Source organism: Strongylocentrotus purpuratus, unplaced genomic scaffold (genome assembly GCF_000002235.5).
Source record: "Strongylocentrotus purpuratus isolate Spur 01 unplaced genomic scaffold, Spur_5.0 spur5_contig_864, whole genome shotgun sequence".
Taxonomy (NCBI): domain Eukaryota; kingdom Metazoa; phylum Echinodermata; class Echinoidea; order Camarodonta; family Strongylocentrotidae; genus Strongylocentrotus; species Strongylocentrotus purpuratus.
This window is the reverse complement of record NW_022145573.1, coordinates 372508-390814: the sequence shown is the minus strand read 5'-3', so window position 1 is coordinate 390814 and position 18307 is coordinate 372508.

Genomic DNA, 18307 nt, shown 5'->3' with positions numbered 1-18307 from the left:
GGTAGGGCGTGAGCCCCCCCCCCCCCCCCACGCTCCCTGGATCCGCCCCCGGGAGTCGGCATGGGGGAAGACTTTACAATTTCACATTGTTTCCGTAAATGTAATGTGGTATAATTTGGCGGTTTAAGTCCCTCTTCCCGCTCTTTTGTGTATATTTGTAAAGGTGTTTTGGTCTCGTGCTAACAGCCATAAATGCATTTGACTCCGGGAAGCAAAAATGTAAAAATATATCATTATTCATCTTTTAAATTTGTTTAATGTTGTCTATCATCAGAACGATTTCAATCTCATAAAAATCATTTCTCTTTTAACAAAATATCACTTGTCTTTGTAAGCCATTCGTCTTTTGTCTTTTCACAAATCCGAGTTTTTACAGATTATTTGCCCTTTACAAATCATTCGCCTACTTGCAAAACTGTTCATCTTTTTATAAGTCATTCGTCTCTTTGTAAACTGTTTGTCTTTTCACAAACCATACCAAAATTATGTCTTGTTTAAACAAAATTCGTTCGTCATTTCGATGATAGACAAAATATAATTTTGTAAAGGTGAATAATTATATAATTTTGTCCACTTTTAGCTCGCCATATTTGTAACTCATAAACCTTTCTGTACGGTTTAAGACCCTCTGCATTTCTCTCCTAGCAGACCAATTTTCCTTTTTTTATAAAACCTTTTTTTTTTAAACGAGTGAAAAAAGTGGCATATTCGTTAGCTAGTCCTATAGAAAAATCCTATAGATATATGTCATTGACAATTTTCATAATTATGATGAAATAAAGTCATTTCTTCTACAATGGTAGTTAATGGAAACATGACTTTTGTTTTCTGAAAGCATTACGTGTTTTTGTTCCGATAAGCGAAAATAATTTGAGAAAAATCAGTCTTATAAAAATTTGAAACTATATGTGTACGCTACAATAGTAAGTTTAGGCTCGCAAGGGAAACAAATTATAGAGCTGCCAGTTTGTGCTTCACAATACAACAAATCTATTCACTTAGCTATTGTCTACAACTTTCACTGATGATAAATGACTAATTATTCTCTAGGCCTAGTGTCACCATCCTCTTAAATAATTTCTTGTTAAAACTACTATTGGTTTCACACTTAAATGAGACCCACATGAGCATCTCATTCAGTGTAGTTTAGATATCACTTTAGTTGCCTAGAAACCTCAAAATTTCCTATTGATCATCGCTTAAAAAAAAGTAATGCATCCTTCAAGTCCCATGACAAATGCCTGGAATACGCTTTCTCATGCAGTCATCAACTTACTGTTGAGTGTTAAATCTGAAGAACATCGGCATTGCTTTACAGTAAACGGCTTAAATTTCGTCGGTTCGGGTCGTCGCGTAACCCGACCTTTTGTGAAACATGCCCCTTTATTCATTATTATCTACAAATGATCTGATCCAATTTACCCGACACTTTGTGAAAAACGTACGGTAAATCTACGAAAGGTTGCGTAATCTTCCGTTTTCGTTTCACGAAAGGTCGTGTAACGCGACCACCCGACCGGACGCGATGATCCAATGATTCGGAATAAGCCAAACTAAACTGATGTAGACGTTATGACTTAATACTGTAACAGACAAATACAACGTGAATGAGAAGATGTACAACACCATATTTATTATGATTTATTTTATTCTGCAGTGAAAAATTACCAATAGAACCATTTTTGACTGGCTTAAAATGAATATAAGCCTAAATTATTGATGGAAAATAAAGATAAAAGCAATCCCCTTACCGTTAAGTAAATATGAACCCCTGCCTATTCATAAACATTTGTTTTTCAAAAATAATTAAATGTTTTAGAAACCTATGGTGGAGCTTCCTTAGAGCATTATATCAAAGGAATTTTTAAACATTTACAAATATAGGCCTAGTTATTGTTCTGTATTTAAAACATTGTTTAAACACCTCTTTTAAGGATAATAAAAACATGTATGATTATATCTATATTTATATGCAGGTTGCGTTACATCGATAATTATCTGAATAGTTTGAATAGTGAATTTGGATCCATGGATTTGAACACAATTGCTTGAAAATGTTAAAAAGGAAAAGTGAATTACAGAAAACAACAAACAATTCCAAAGGTATCTTTTTGAGCACTATTTACTTTAGAATTTAAAATTCAGACTGGGAACAATGAAAGTTGTCTCTCAATAATTTCGACTATTTCATTTCCAATAGCATAATTCCAATTATATCAAGGATGACCCATAAGCGCATGAGAACTGCACACGGTTATCACATCATACCAAAGCAACACATTACACCGTTTAATTTGCACCATATAGGATATATAACTATAAAAATATATTATAGAAATTCATATGATTGTTATATATTACTCTTAACCTTATAGAAGAAAAATTCAATCTCATATCAAAGATATAGAAATATACATGACATATAGAATATTGATATATAATATCATAGTATCTATATTTACAAGCAGATTGCATTACATCGAAATCTGATAATATATAAATAAAAGTGTAATTTGCATAAAACTCAATATGAACAAATTTGGGGCATCTGCTCACGCGGTCTCGCTCCGCGGTCTACAACACGTGAAATCGTCTTTGAAAATGCGCTAAGTGTGCAAAGAAATGCTCCTACGAGGTAAACAAACTTTGATTACACACCATCTCGGGTGGAAATCAGATATTCAAATACTGTTCTTTCCACTGATACCAATTTCGAACTGATTTGAATACCGGAAAATAGGGCCTTTTCGTCTTCAAAAATGGACAACAATCATTCAATTTGTGATTTCTCTATGGAGGTCACAGGAAAATTCGTCTTTTTCACTGGGGTTGTGTACTTCAAGGAGCTAATGCTCGTAACTGCGACTTGTTATTGGGCCATCTCGGGCGCCAAATCATAGACTATATAATCCCGTGTCGTCTGATGTAACACATAATTTGATTGGTTGTCGAGAAATTAGGGCCAATTTCAATCCAATAAAAAGAAGCTTTTAGAAATTTACGCATCGACCTCCGTAATTTATGCATTGTGCGTAAGCGAGGTTTTTACACAGCGGACAATGAGGCTTACACACCGTGCTCACAGCCGTGCGTATTTCGACCATCAAATTTGACTCAGCTCCGCGGCGATGGAAAAGACACATTTTATGTTGATTTCAGCAATTTACTGAAGGGAATTTAGATATTATTGACGATCTTTTACCAAAAAAATGTGTAGGGATTAGATTATATCTCTCACGAGACACTGAATTCTTTAATTTTCCTGAAATTTAGCAAATTATTGGCACTCTGAACTCGCTTTATGCATGAGCAGATCTGAATATTCATGGTCGATCTGCTAGTGAAGGAATCGCGTATTCATATTGCAGGGGGATCCCGCCCATCTTAGACGGAGGGATGACAATGGACTTATGCATTGTGATGTGCATCTGCATCTACTAGACTAACATTATATAATTTCCTGATTTTTTTTCTTTTTTTTCGGGAGAAGAAGAGGGAAGAGAGAGAGAGACAGAGAGAGACACAGAGAGAGAGACAGAGAGAGAGAGTTGACAAGTCACGCTCGCACAGCGGTGTTGACATTCACACTCTCACCAGTTTTCTACGATAAACCCCTGTTTCATAAATATCGACGAGTCCGGTACCTTGGTGTTACGCTCTAGTGCACTCGAATGTTCGTCGTCTGTGTGGGAGGTACACAAAATGCCTCGTTGATCTTTTGGCCGAATGTGGGTCAAATTTGTTCATAATTATGTTATGTGGATTTGAACACAAATGCTAAATCTTTGTCAAAATACAGTGTAGGTCTATACTGCTATACCCAAGTCCCTGGTTGGACCTTGAGCATATAGGACAAGACTCAGTATGAATTTAGACTTACTGCATAAACGCTGAAAGTACCTACAAAATGAGTATAGTATCATTTACCTAACAATCATATCAAATACATCATCCTCGGTATCAACGTGACTGTTAATTAAACAAAACAATAACTTAAAAGCAAAACAAATGGAAATTACAGAAAATCAAACCAAAGAATTCAAAGATATTAATTTACGCCCTACCTGTTCCGAGAGCTAACATTATTATATAAACTTCGTGCTTCATAGAACAAAAAATTGTCACTTGAAAAAAATGTCCTCATAACTTTCAAATTGCATAATGCGATTTCTTAATAATGGAATACCCCCTCTCATTATTAACGGGTAGTAATAGAACCCTAATTTATAGTTCACTTTTATGGTTAAGAATCATGAAAACAAAAATTGAAAGTATAGATCACATCTCTGTACATCTAATATGCTCCCAACCATCCTAATAAACACAGTAAAATAATAGATACAAAGGAAACATGACGTTGGCTTGCTTTGTTCTCTCGATCACAACAGGTTATCAAGCAAAGATGACAATACATCAACGATTACTTATTAAATGTTAATCATAATCAGAGGATTATGTATTCACCTAAAAAGGGATTTAAAAACGTTATTATGTCATGGTATATTATTCCATAATGTCTGTCATCAAAATCAAGTTTTATATATGCCCCCTGTACCAAAAAAATTGCCCTTTTGGCAACCAATCCTACTTTGAAGAAACATTTCGCCGCCCACGGTTTTGCATAACTGATGAAGAGTCAATCATCAGTCTTCGCCACGTGACTTTTTTGCAACGTCTGGTTATATTTTACCAATTCTTGTTGATTGTGCATCAAGATTAAAAGCAACAAAATTATTTTGGGAAGACGTTTTAATCCATGTTCCCACACTAATATAACTTATTGGAGGTCTTCAGATAAACAGGTTATGTGGTTGATTTATAATAAGAGCTTTACAGATTCCTGAAATCAATGATTAGTCCGACAAACTATGTGCGTGATTGCTTAGCGTTTACGACAAAGGGCATCAGTTGTCAGTGGAGCACGATGACGTAATAAGAACGAAATGGCACAATGGTTGATTTGATTTTTATAAAAAAAAGGGAATAATATTTCAAAATTTAGGGCAACGTTTTGCGTCTTCTTGTAGCCTCCCATCCTATTTTGTTAAATAAATGTTTAGAACAAATAGATCTTTCATAATCTGAAAGATGAGTGGAGATACTGATGGCGAGAGAGTTGTAGAAAAAATAGAGAAGGTCCATGGTATCGGGTGATAGTCAGAATGATAATTATTGGGCAACCAAATATTTTAACCGAAATGAATTGGGTAAATTAAAACAAATTGTAAAAAGTTAAAACGCAATCAGAGGAACAAAGCAAAGATATTCTTTTAATTATTATTATACTGTCATCGACGAACTTATCATTCAACTATAAAGTATATAGTTTGGGAACAACTCTTCCATTAATTTTTGCTTGTACTAAATATCTGTGCTCATTCTTCAGATAGTAAATCATGATATTAAAGAAAGACGTAATTTGCCTGTATTATAACTTCTCTTTTTTTCTTCAATTTTCAATATCACGGAAGTAATATAAGGCATATTCTTTTCATAAAAATAATCATTTTAATTATCGTGCTGTAATTATTTTGCTTGTGTTAAAAAAAAAGCATACTATACGAAGTTAAGTTCCGAAGTTCAAATACTACAACATCTAAACTCTCCTAACCCTGTGGAATTCGGAACAGACCTGTGTTCTAAAGAGTGCATAGTATTGTAATTTGTTTTCAAAATCGAAACCTCACGGATTGGAAATATTAATAAATATTCATATCTATAAACATTTCTTTTTTATATTCGATATAATCATCCTATTAAGGAAAATTAGAATTATCGAGACTACGAATGCCAATACCACGGAAACAATAAGCAATTTTTTAATAAGTTTTATATCGTAAATCATTTCATCACATGTCACTAAATATGAATATACAGGTGTCGATGGGACAGTGCGTGGTTTATATGTTTCTGAGTAGCCTTCAGGTTCCCAAGTAAAGTGATTACAATTATCCATGTCAGTAGGTTTTTCATAAACCGACGAACAACAGAATGTGGATGCAGTATTTGTCACCCAAAACTGCTGCACCATATGTGTCTTACTTTCATAAATATCTGGATATTTTAGGGCTACTAGACCATTCTGATAACATATTATATTTGAAGGTATAGTTCCGCGCAATGCTGAACAATTCAGGACAACCCACGTGTTTTCATTATACTCAGTAGATGGATGAAACAAACAAGAAGCATTACTTGGTGGAAACAGTACAGAAAGTGTTTGTTTCCCCCAGCTACATCTTTTCCACTCTTATAAAATGTACACACGATAGTATTGGCATCTTCTCTTTTTACATTCGTGATCTTAAATGTAAAAATCGTCAAATGGGTGTCCTCACTCGTTTCGTGATCCACTGAATATCTATTGAGTTGGTCTTCATTCAGGTTCGAATTTACGAATCGGCCATTCTTGTAAAATGGTTCATTCTCCCCCAAACTCAAGAATATTTCGACGTTAGGAACTTCGGACTGAAATTTTAACTTCGCATCAGCTCCTTCATTTTCTGTCAACGCTGATATACGCCCATCCACAATTATGCAAATTAGGCTAATGTAAATTGATAGTATTTCCATTTTTCGCAAGCGTAATCATTTCCTTCACACGAAATATTAATTAGAACTCTTCAATAAGAACGTGCCTAAGACTGATAATGATTATGAAATAATGTCAAACAAAAGCAACGTTCAATCTCAAGCTGTCAAACGTTTGTGTGGTTACGTCTGTAGACTATTGTCATATCAAAAGATACTTAATGATGAAAGCAATGAATAAAAAGACGATGGTTTGTGACTGAATACTATTACCTACTGAGCGTTCACTTTCTAGGAAGAGGACATTATCAGATGGACGTTCGGTGATAAAGTCCTTCGATCGCCCCACTGTTGGTCTAACCAATTGCGAAATAAAATCGCTGCAGTTTCTAAAGCTTTTGGGAAAATGTGAGGTTTGTGAGCAGCATCTGATACTTTGCTTCTTATTAATCCATATCCGAGCGGTGATATTGTTAGAGACCAAATGTACAGGGAACGGGCGGTAAAGAGTGGTTCCTTGAATGCTCTTATGAAGGCAGACTAAGTATCCTCGAGGTTGACCTTTCCTTGCTGAACAATCCAATGGCGACACTGTCTCATTGGATGATAGTGTTATCGGGTCCTCGGCGGACCAGGAGCAGTGAGCTACCCCTGGAGGGTGATATACCTGCAGGTTATGATACTGATAAGATGTCTTCTTCCTGCATATGAACATGCACGAGTAGTGACCAGCGTCTGAAGCCTTCAGGTTGCTGATGGCTACAGAGATGACGCAGGTTGTGTTCAAGCAATCCTTATCAATGGTCGTTCGCCGATGTTCACTCAGCCCGTACCCTTCCGTCTTCAAAGGCGTACCATCATCATTGAAAGGAATCTTATTAAAGGACAGTCTGTATGAACAGCCAGATCCGTATTGCTTGAAGATGAATTGAACACTCTCACCTCTCTTTCTAACGTATCGAGCTGCCTCTGTGCTGCTGATCAGGCTCATCAATTGACAAAGCCCAATTATTAGATACAGCATGCGTGACTGCATGATAGTGTTCCGTCCTTAACTGATGTTCACATCTAGTGAAAGGAGAAAAAAGGAGCATGATTCTATGAAACCTTATAACTTCTACAGGTTCTTACTAAGCAAAAATCAGAGCATATTATTTTGTTGGTACCCATCATTGTAAACTGTTATGCCATTAGGCGATAAATCTACCTTAATTCAATGATAAGAATAATGAGTTATGTATAGCATATCATTACATTTGATTTGTGTCTCTATAATCATTCGCCTCCAACGTGGTCTGATTATTACTTTGGCTAAGCCTAGCTGCCCTAAAGAAGGCGCTGAAGATTCAAGGAATTATTTCCCACCGGTGCCCATTCATCTGAGCCGAGTGTGGCAAATGTATTGTCAGAGGACGTTAGTGCTGTAACAGGGATTCGAACCCCGCACTTTGTTATCCGCATTCTGGTGACTTATCCATTAAACCACAACATTTTGAGCGATGAAATAGTAAAGTGATCTAAACAAATAATTGACTGCACTTGAGAAGGTCGTGGTTTTCAGCTCTGACAAGCCACTAAAAATTGTCATGCCAAGACTATACATCCACATCTGCCACTCTCGACCTAGGTGTACGTGTAGTAACTCGATACCTATAGTGGGGTATATTTCTCGAAATGCACTGTGTGCTAAATAAGGTTGCCTAAGCTTAGAGCCATTGTATTCAGCACACTTTGGAAGAGCATACTCTACAAGCGGGAAGTTACGAAGGTTAAATACCTAAAGATTTGTATGTAAACAAAAAATATATAACAAATTATAGGCCGCGTTTATTTTTCTGATCACACAATCTTATAATATTGGTTATTATTAATATTAGTGTAGGTTATCCTATTATCATTTTGGAGGGAAAAAATCATATCCATGATTAAATCAATTTGCATGACTATAATAGAAGTATACCTATATATTCAAGATATAATTTCAAACTATAAGATCATGTCCCCGAAAAGGGAGAAATCTATAACTACTTCTTTACTCACCATGTATCGACAAACTGTCTATACCTCCGCCGGTGATGTACTCTTTGCGAAGTGAGTTTTATGTCAACATAACAGTCAAATATGTACCCTGACAGTTAATCATGATATTTCGATGGACACGCATTCTGAACATATTCAATGGGAATCTCCATGTTGGTGCTTGAATTCAAAAAGACCAACGGGACACAAATGAACACAATATGACATGGAGCGTTAGGGGGTGTGACTGTTCTATTTTTGAAAATAGTGTAATCGTTTGTTGTTGTTTTTTAAATGTGATTTTAACTGTTAACACTATCGCACCTACCAGATATCTCAACGTCCTTTTTTTTAAACCTATATTGCGTTTTCGTTTAGCGACCAAAAACGAATTTTGCATCATGCATTTTCATACTAGAGCACTTTTGATCATACAGACAAATCATTTCTTTCTCAGTGATCAGGTTTAGACAACGTGAAATCATTTAGAAATTGTTATATTAGGGAAAACAAACTATTGACACTAAATAGCGTCAAGATCATACTTTGCAGTTAATCATAACAAAATTGTTGCAAAATGTTTATAGGCTGTTTGCATAAAACCCTGGTATATATTGCCATCCTATTTGTGTATAGAGATGTCATGGCCTAGTGGATATGCATGTCCCCGGACTGTGGATCACAACGTTCACAGTTCAAGTCCCGCCGCAGCAGTAAAGTCCTTTGTCAAGGCATTAATCTACATTTGCAACTACCCACCCAGGTATAGAGAATGCGTACCCGGTAGGGATTTATATCTTGAATTCTTTTAGAGCCTTCGGGCGACTTGGCCATAGCCATGGTAATAAGCGCCTTCAGCATCCCCTGGGAAGAATACGTGCGCGATATAATGGTATATTATGGTACTTGATTTACTTATACATGAGACACACACACAATTTGGGAACAAAATTTCGGTCAAAAGAGAATTTGAAATCAAACATACATTAAGGAATGTAATGACTGTGTATATATTTCAAAACGTTAGAATCTTAAGGCCTTTGCAAGATACAAACCAACTGGCCGATCACTTTTTGAGTTATTGGAGGTGTCACACTTCTTCCGCGTCGCAGTCTACCTCGTTGTCTCCTTCGTACATGGGTGTCGATCCCGGGGGAGGGGGGGATGGGGGGGATATATCCCCCCAATATTTCAGGTGGGGGGATGGCCTGTACAATCATCCCCCCCCCCCCAATAATTCACCATCAAAAAAAAAATGAAGAGAAAAAATAATATTGAGAGACCGATGAGAGTAGTTAATGGTGATTACTCGCAAGATGACCATCATCTCATTTTCATACGAAGTAAATGAGCCAAACGTATATGAGACAAGAATAAATTGAATTCTCGCTCATACGGCTTCATCAGGAATTGATGAATTTATTCAATTTGTTCAATCAACAGCATCATAGAAATGCAGTGCGCCAAATGCAAAGACGCAGCGTCAAAAAGCAACGAGCTAAATATTAAGCGCGAAGCGCAAAAGTAGCAATCTGCAATGCACATCAGACAATCCTGGACAGTGTAAACATGGTTGAACTCTATGTCGAATTCGTGATGAGATCGGGGACAAAGAGAAAGATTTTTGGACATTAGTATGACTTATAAGATAGTTCACTAGTTGTTATATTGTTTCCGTTCACCCTTTTTAAAATTTACGTCATTGCAGGGGCGTAAATCCGTACCGAGGAGTGGGGGAGATGATCGGCGATAGCCATCACATACTAGCACGAGCACACGCCCACACTAATTTACGCAGGCGCGCGCGATCGCGCACGCACAAACACACAACACACACACACACACACACACACACACACAAACGCACGCACACAAACGCACGCACACACACAAACGAACAAACAACAAACAATATTAGAGAAAGAAGACGATTCGTTGTACCGTTCTCGACTCTTAATCCTCGTCTGAATCCAGTTCCCCCCCTTCCCTCCCGCGCGAAGCGCGGAAGCTTTTACGTTTCATAAAATCATTGGAGAAAGAAGACGATTCGTTGTACCGTTCTCGATTTTTAATCCTCGTCTGAATTCAGTCCCCCCCCCCCCTCCCGCGCGAAGCGCCTAAGCTTTTACGTTTCATTAAATATTTAGAGAAAGAAGACGATTCGTTGTACCGTTCTTGACTTTTAATCCTCATCTGAATTCAGTTTTTCCCTCCCCCTCCCTTCCCTCCCGCGCGAAGCGCGGAAGCTTTTACGTTTCATTAAATCATTAGAGAAAGAAGACGATTCGTTGTTCTGTTCTCGACTCTTAATCCTCGTCTGAATTCAGTTCCCCCCTCCCCTCCCGCGCGAAGCACCTAAGCTTTTACGTTTCATTAAATAATTAGAGAAAGAAGACGATTCGTTGTACCGTTCTCGACTTTTAATCCTCATCTGAATTCAAATTCAAATCAAATTCCTGAAATTCCTGCTAGCTTTGAAAGCTCATTCAGGATAATTTCATTTTGAAAAGTAAAAGCATTGGCCCCCAGTCCCCCTCGATCGACTAGAGCTCACCTGAAATTGGGGGGGGGGGGGGGGTTGTACATTTAGCAGTGTTCCGGATTTGGGGGGGGGGGGTCTCCAAGGAAGGAAAGCCAGCGAAAAGCTGGCGAAAGGGGGATTCAGAAATGTTGGCAGTCCTGAGATAGGGTGGGGGGGGGGCGCTTTCAAAGGGCGGGAACGAGCTTACGCGTACCCTAAATAATACTAAGAGGGGGAGCCGGGCATCTACTGTACATGATTGCACTTTTTAAGCGCTCGCGCGCTGGCGCACTTTAGTCTGGGCTATAATAATACCTTGCAAAATAACGAAAAATTATTCTAAAGTTTTTGAAGTGCTTGTTCGCGCACGTCGCGCAACTACTCTTAATGATCGTGACATACTATATCCGTGTAGGCTATCCAGTTAGACTTACATTAAAAAAATAACTCATTTCTCATGTATTATGCTAAAATTGAAACAATCACATTTTTTTTCCTTCTTCTTCTTCTTCTTCTTCTTCTTCTTCTTCTTCTTCCTTTTTTTTTTCTCTTTTTTTTTTGTAATATCAGGGGGGATGATTGTATAGGCCATCCCCCCTACTTCAAGCCAGGGGGGATGCAGCCCTCATCCCCCGGGATTTACGCCCCTGCGTCATTGTATCTTTATTTTTATTTGTTTCACTCATTTTATTTCCTGATATTTCCTAAAACATTTTTCATTTTTTGGCGCTAGCCCCCCACCCCCCCCCAAAAAAAAATACAACCATGACTTATTTTCAATTTCATACAAGTGATTTATAAATGTTCGTGATATCACATGATTCTCAACAAAATTCGCGTTTCTCCATTTCTGTTGCAAACTGACACATTCCCAAGCATATATTTTGTATATTCACTAATGGGCCTAATTAGTGGCCGTTAACACTAACAGTAGTATACAATTCCTTTCGAGAAGCTATTGCGACAAGCACTGCCGGGAGATAACGTGATACCCACCACTCGGGCTGTACATGCAAAGATTTGCGAACGAACGTTCCATACGTACATCATGTGGGGAAACTGAATTCAGACAAGGATTAATATAGAGAACAGTACAACGAATCGTCTTCTTTCTGTAAAAATTTAGTGAGAAGGGCAAAGCTTCCGCGCTTTGCGCGGAAAGAAGGAGGACCACTGAATTCAGACTAGGATTAAGAGTTATAATTAAATGAAACGTCAAAGTACACGATACAACGAATCGTCTTCTTTTACTAATAATTTAATGAAACGGTGAAGCTTCCGCGCTTTGCGCGGTAGGGGGGGGGGACTGAATTCATGAAGGACACGATACAACAAACCGTCTTCTTTCTCTAATAATGTAATACAATGTGAAAGCTTCCGCACTACGCGCGGAGGAAGGGGAACTTGATTCAAACAAGGATTAAGAGTCGAGAATGGTACATCGAATCGTCTACTTTCTTTAATAATCTAATGAAACGTCAGAGGAAGGGGATCTTGATTCAAACAAGGATTAAGAGTCGAGAATGGTACATCGAATCGTCTTCTTTCTCTAATAATCTAATGAAACGTCACAGCTTCCGCGCTATGCGCGAATGAAGGGAAACTTGATTCAAACAAGAATTAAGATTCGAGAACGGTCCAACGAATCGTCTTCTTTCTCTAATATTTTAGTGAAACGTCAAAGCTTTGTGGGGAAGGGGGGGGGGGAACTCCCCCTCCCTGCACCCAACCCCCTACCACCCCCTGAAATGAAATCCTTAATGAATTCATTTATTTAAACATCTTGAACACTCCCATGTTAACTGTCCCATTTTAATGTTTTTAAGGTAGAGGTGTCGTTTTATTGGATACATCACCGGATCGTGGATCACTTGGTTTGCGGTTCGAGTCCCGCCGCGGCACTAATGACGTTTGGCAAGACATTAATCTACATTTGCCACTCTCAACCCAGGGGCCTTTTACAAAGATAACTAAGTTGAACTAAGTTGGACTTAACAATTATGGAAATCCGTTAGCATCTATGAAAATATTTTGTAAAAGTTATACTAAAAGGCATAAAATGTTAATTCAAATTTTTCATATTTTCTACTATCAAGGAGATTTAATGTTCTTAATCAATATGTGGAATTTAGAAAAAGTATTAAATACTTGAATTTTCGCTTTTGAATATATTTTATTTTAAGGCTACAAATGGCTCTCCATAATTTGTAAGTCCAACTGAGAGATAATTTCGACTTATGATCTTTGTGAAACACCCCCAGGTGTAGTTAATGGGTACCTAGTAGGAATGTAATCATTGAATGCTTTTAGCGCCTGGACTAGAGTCAGTGTTATGTATGCGCCTTGGGCACCCCCTGGGATAGATACGTGCGCAATATCAGTGTAGCTGTTATTATTTTAATTTTGTTTATTTTATCATTATTATTTTTATTATCATTGGGCCTATTCTATTTTGTATAATCATCATCATTATTATTATTGAGACGGCTGGATTGGTCTGTTCAGAGCCATTAATATGGCTCAATTCTTCTTAGAGGTCCATAGTTATTTCTTGAGGTCCAGAAAGTACTTGAACCTACTGATAAGAGAAAAGACAATCTTATGATTTTTTTTATTTTTATATATATATCAGTGCAGTGGCGCATCCAAAATCATGATGAACAGGAAGCAGTGGAATGTCCGTTGCATATCTGACACCATACGAATCCCATGCTCAAACAGTTTTTTCTCAGGTGGGGGAATTTCGATTGAAGTTGTATAACAATCAAACGAAAACGTATATGTTTTATTTGCTCTTTTTCATTTTTGTGGCTTTAATTGTACGATCTATCTCTCTCTCTCTCTCTCTTCTGTATATCTGTATATCTCTATCTCTGTCTCTCTCTGTTTGTCTATCTGTCTCTGTCTCCCTTCATCTCTCTCTCTCTATATGGCAACTGAGATCATTGCCGCCCACTGTGTTTGTCTAGATTAGGCTCATTTCAATAAAATCAATAGTTTTGTGGAATGTGTTTTTCACAAATTTTAAAAGAGAGCAAATATACTATGACATTTACCTCTCTCACAACAATAGTGACTAGTAAAGGGATTGGGAATAGAGTTTTCATATTTGTTCATGTTCTCACGCCTGCATCACCTTGATAACACATTGGCAGATTCGATGATTTCAGAAAAAAACAAACCCTGTCGGAGATTTGGTATTTTTCAAACTTGACTATGTCAATATAAACCAGGGGCGGTGATTTCTTTTAATGACAGGAGGGCGAAATGCGAGGGAAAATCTGTATTCCGTTGGCATTACGGTGATACCAACGGAATACAGATTTTCTACAATATGTACTTGTATATTTTGAAGGATATAATATACGAGGGAGCGTAGCGACCGAGCGAGAAGATTTTGCATTTTTATAAGTCAAAACGCTGCACTCTTGGGCACTCCAGAGCCTAAAAGTGTGTTGCCGACTTTAGTCAGTATTTGCTATAATTTTTTTTTTGCACTTTTTCAAATTTTCCGGGGGGGGGGGGGGACGGACGATCCCCTCTAAAAAAAATGTAGGAGGAGGGGACGTGTCCCCCCCCCCCCCCCAGGATCGCGGCCCCTGATATAGACTACAGATTAGTGACATGGCATGCCATTACAATTTTGTTTTTGACAGGGATTATCTATGGGAATTATCACCGATAAATCATGCTCTCAGGCGTATCCCCAATTAGGTCATAACATTTATGGTAATATACTTATGCTCATTCGGGTATAACTGAAACTACATCGGGAATCAGCAGGGGAAAATTTTATAATTGCACGATGTTTCTGAATTTTACTGTAATGTGGTTTGATTTGACAGTTACTACGAGTCCCTCTTCTAGTTTCCTTTTGCAGTTTTGTAGAGGTGTTGTGGTCTCGTGCTAACAGCCAGAAAGGCGTTTGTATATGGCAAGCCCAAAGCGAAAAATTGTATCATTATTCATCTTTCAAAAATGTATTTGTCTATAATCATAAAAAATGATTTCACTTTCAATAGAATCATTTATCTTTTAACAAAATATCACTTGCCTAATTTGTAAACCATTTGTCTATTTTCAAATTATTCGTCTTTTGTAAACTTTGTGTCTTTTCACAAATCATTCTTTTTTACAGATAATTTGCCTTTTACAATTCATTCGCCTATTTGCAAACGGTTTGTAAACTGTTTGTCTTTTCACAAACCATATAATAATGAAGGTAGCTTCTTATAGAGCGCACAATTCCGTCATGGCGCTGCCCCGATTATTACCCTCGCTTAAGCAACAAAAAAAAAAAAAAAAAAAAAAATTAAACGAAATTCGGTCATTTTGATGGTAGACAAACAAAATATGTTATGGTGATAAATGATATAATTGTTTCCCCTTTTAGCTCGCCATTTTGTAACCCATGTACCTTCATGTAAGGTAAACGTCCTGCTGCATTGCTCTCAGCAGCAACATTTTGTAAAAACTTTTTTTGAGGACGAGTGAAAAAAGTGGCAAATTCTATAGAGCTACTCAATAAACATCATTAGCTCAAAATACCATCTCCATGACTATTCTCTGACGGAATAAATTCTTTTCATAAACAATGGTAGTTAATGGTAATATGACTTTTGTTTTCTGTAAGCATTACGTGTTTTTGTTCCAATGAGCAGAAATAATGTGAGAAAATAGTGATTGTTGGAGCGCAAAGGATAACATAATTATTATAGAGCTGCCAGCGCGTGCTTCGATATTCACAACTATACAAAAACTATTAATTGTCTCGTGATTTTTCTGTAAGGTCATTGTCTACAACTTTCACTCATGATGAATTTCTTATTATTCTATAGGCTTAATGCAACAATCATTGAGTATTTTCTTGTTAAAACTAATTTGGTTTCATACTTTAATGAGACCCAATATCGGAAGTCTAGTTTTGATATCACTTTAGTTGCCAATCAACCTTCATATTCCCTATTGATCATCGCTTAAACAAAAGTAACACTTCCTTTCAGGTCACGTGACAAATGTCTTGAAAGCACTTTCTCATGAACTGTGATTGTATCGGAGGAAGGGTAATGGCATTGGTTTAGGCTTACTTCGAATCATCGAGTTATCTCGTCGGGTTGGGTGCCCTTTAATTCATGAAATGACGATGGTAATGTTTGTGAAATAAACCCCTCTCATCTACAAATCGTCTGGTACAATATTATTTACCCGACACGTTCTTAACCCTACGGCATATACGAAAGGTCGCGTCGTCTTCCGATTTCTTTTTACGAAAGGTCGTGTAACGCGAATACCCGACCGGACGCGATGAACCGGAGTAAGCCAAACTAAACTAGTGATGTAGATGTCATGACTTTACAGACAGATACAACATGAATGAGAAGATGCACAACACCATATCGATTGTGATTCATTTATTCTGCAGTAAGAATTACCAATTGAAACATTTTCGACTTGTTTAAAATAAATGTAAGCCAAAATAATTGATGAAAAAATAATAAAATGAATCCCCTCACCCTTCAAAAATGATTTTATGGTTTACAATAACATATTGGAGATTTCCTTCCAGCATGCATGATCAGTGATTATTGCATTCAGATTAGGCCTGTCTATATCAAAGGAGCTGTTTTAACATTGACCACATATTATTGGTCTATATTTAAAGCTTTTTTAAACACCTATTCTAATGATAGTCACCTTCAATAAGAGATGAATTCATGTAGGCCCTACACACCGTCTACGAGCGACAATGTAGACTACTCTCAATGACTCTAAGTAGTGGGGGGGGGGGGGGGTTAAGAATTGTCTTCGAGACCCTATCTCCGGTTAAAAAAATAAACACTAAATCGCGACGTACATATAGAAAATGAACTCAAGAACACCAAGCCCCCGCCCCCCTGCTCCTCCCATAATTAGTCTTCTATAATCGTGCTAGCTATACTCAGGATACCCTATATACAGTTTGCATAATTGACCAAAATATTAACCCACATTAAGTTAAAACAATAAACAACACTATTCCCACTCCATGTACATAATCTTTTAAACATGAAATGCATCATTTTTGCCATAATCATAAATCCAAAACAGATTGTATAAGCTATGATTGTTCACTGATTCTACAAACATTGTGTAATTCTCGAAATATCGATTCCGCCAGGTGCAACATTGCAGTTGCTTAACTTGGTAAATGTCCAGGGGAGGGGGATGATATTACTGGATCTACTTTTTTTTCATAATTTTTTTTTAAATAGATAATAATTGTGGTATACCATAAGGTTCATTCTTGGACCACTTTTATGTATTTTGTATGTATATATTTTTAAATTTCGGTTTAAGTATCTCATACATAAAACAAATTAAAATGAAACACATGTATTTCAAATGAATTATTGTCATAATACAAAAAGATGATAAATATAGTATGAGTAGAAACCGAGATTATGGACAAAAAACAAAGAAAAGAGTCAGACAACATAACAGATTACTACATGTACATGGATCTTCTCGCTGTTAAATGAACATCATAATTACAAAAATATCATACTGCACATTCATCTTTGCATTGTTGCCAGTTTTCTTTTTGTAGGTACATTTGCAAAGATACATGATACAGAGTTGTAGACGTTAGAGTACACAATGTGGTGACCTAAATAATTAAACATTTTCGCGGTGTGCAAATGAGAAAGCATTTCGTTAAAACCAGTGCTTGATAGTGCATGTCTTTAATCCCCACTGCACTACGTATAGCTACTTGCGCCCTCTATATAGCATACAATGCCTAATCGGTGACCGTTGGTCCTCCATGCATGGTCCCCCTTTTCTCATGTTAATTTAGAGCTGAGTTGATGAGATAACTACCTGTCAGTGTCCATGCAGGGAGGTCTAATCCCTCCTGGCCAAACTAGTGCAGATAGATTAAGATTTACATGAAATGATTATCATTTTTATAACAATTGTATACACATAGTATTTGCTCGAGACACGATACGAATTGACAAACACTTATTATGAAATCACTCAATAAAATGCCAAACTTAATTGTAAATGTGCTTTATTGATTTGTTCATATTCTATATCAAAGTGTAAATTTGACCCAATTACATTTGTGTAGGGTAAATTCATAGATTGACGTTTATTAGTTTTAATGAAAGAGATGAATAACATTTGTCCTACTTACGTCATGGTACTTGGTGTGGTAATAATTTTAGATTATTTTCTGCTAGTTTACCTTAGTAC